Source organism: Cajanus cajan, chromosome 2 (genome assembly GCF_000230855.2).
Source record: "Cajanus cajan strain Asha chromosome 2, NIPB_CcT2T_4, whole genome shotgun sequence".
NCBI lineage: Eukaryota > Viridiplantae > Streptophyta > Magnoliopsida > Fabales > Fabaceae > Cajanus > Cajanus cajan.
This window is the reverse complement of record NC_138518.1, coordinates 53,243,228-53,245,285: the sequence shown is the minus strand read 5'-3', so window position 1 is coordinate 53,245,285 and position 2,058 is coordinate 53,243,228. Positions and strand designations below refer to the sequence as shown.

At 39.9% G+C, this 2,058-nt stretch overlaps 1 pseudogene; it reads right to left on the bottom strand.

Annotated features, from left to right (window-relative positions):
- Positions 1–539: 539 nt before the first annotated feature.
- Positions 540–1,832, bottom strand: LOC109790505 (putative mitochondrial protein AtMg00860 pseudogene; annotated as a pseudogene).
- Between the last annotated feature and the right edge of the window lie 226 nt (positions 1,833–2,058).

Here is a 2,058-nt window from a genome sequence, read left to right as displayed (position 1 = left end):
TACAAAAGGCCCTCACGAACGGTATACTTCTCCCCAAATTTTGTATCATTTGTGAATCTATGGATTGTGGCTTTTCCCTCTGGATCTAATGCAAAATACTTCCTCCATTGTTGTAAAAATGTGGGCACTAGAGAAGACATAGCTAGGAGAATTGTATCCGGTGTGTCAGCTAGTCAAGATAATGCATCGACAACTGTATTGTGACGTCCTGCCCTGTAATTGATTTGAAAATCGAACCCCAACAATTTGGTCAACCATTTTTGTTGGGCCGGTGTTTGGATCGATTGGGACATTAAGTGTTGAAGGCTCTGTTAATCGATAAGGATTATGAATTTTTGCCCAATTAAGTATTGTCTCCATTTCTTGACGGCTTCTGTGATTGCATACATCTCTCGCACATAAACTGACTCACTCTGCATTCATGTGCACAACTTCTTGCTGAAAAAAGCCAAAGGATGATGGTCTTGTGTCAACACAGCTCTTACTGTGACCCTTGAAGCATCAGTCTCAAGCACAAAGGGTTTGGAAAAATCTGGGAACTAAAGAATAGGAGTAGTAGTAATTTGTTTTCTTAACTCTGTAAAGGCCTGTTGAGCCTGACTAGTCCATGTAAATGTGGCACATTTCAATAACTCGGTGAGAGGAGAGGCGATTCTAGCATAGTGGCGCACAAATCGTTGATAAAAGTCGATGATACCAAGGAAGCCATGTAAGCCAGTCAACGAGAGCGGAACGAGCCAATCAATTATGGCCTTGACTTTGTCCGGATCAGGTTGTACACCAAATTTGGTGATGGTATGACCGAGATAGCCCACACACTCCACTCCAAAGATGCACTTAGGACGCTTGGCATAAAATTGGTTAACAAGCAATAAGTCTAAAATTGAACATAAATGTAAAAAGTGTGCCGTGAATGACGAATTATAGACCAAAATGTCATCGAAATAAACCAAAACAAATTTCCTTAAAAATTGATGGAATAACACTAAGGCCAAGAAGACCAAGAAGTGATATATTGAAGGAGGTAAGAGGAACAAGTTAGTGTTGAAAAACCAACCATAGGAGGAGTGAGCCTACTTTTGGGCCTTAGCTCCTAAGTTTTTATTAGCATAGCATTTATTTTTATTCCTATTTTGCCCTTGTCTTTAATTTCCTATTTTATCCTTGTATTTTGGGTATCTTAGACATAGGATTTATTTTACTTGTATTTCCCATTTTACCCTTGTATTTTGGGGTGCCTTAGTCATAGGATTTATTTTTACTTGTATTTCCCATTTTATCCTTGTATTATGGGGTGCCTTAGATTATAGGATTTTATTTTATAGCTAGGGTATTTTATTAGGGTTAGAAAAAGGCCTAGACGTATATTTTTGGTAGCATTGGATTTGTTTTTGGACTTGGTAAGGCTTAGGCCCAAGTGGAGGGCACCTAGGATGCATGGTCTTATCATGCACCTAGATGTAGCTTAACCAAACCTAAAGATTCCATCCTTGGCCACCAAGTAGCATTTAGGGTTAATTTAGGTTTCATTTGAAGTGCATTTGGCTTGCATTTTTTGGTGAAGGCACTCTCAAATGCAACCCTAATGCTTCATTCCTTCTATAAATACCCTAGGATGTGCAACTTGTAATCACTTTGGATGTTGAATATAGAGAGAGCCTTTGTGCCTTTATATCATTACTTAGTCACCCTTGGCTAATTCGACCACCACCCTACCATCTTCACTTTGAGAGAAACAACCCTAGAAGTGGCCTTCATCACCATGAAGTGAGCCAACACCCTAGAGTACCCTTCTCAAGCCTTTCATTAAACACCTTCACCCCACTCTCCATAACCGCCCATTCCACTATATTTCTTCTCCAAACTTGACGCCACCCTTGAGGAACTTGATCCAAGAAGTCAAGGTGTCCTCTCATTGCTCAACCATTCCATCAATGCAAGCAAGGATGCCATCAAAAATGGTCTTAGTAGGTCATTGATTGCAGATTGAAAGGTTGATGGAGCATTAGAGAGTCCAAAGGGCATGACTAAGAACTCATAATGTCCATCAAAAGTTTG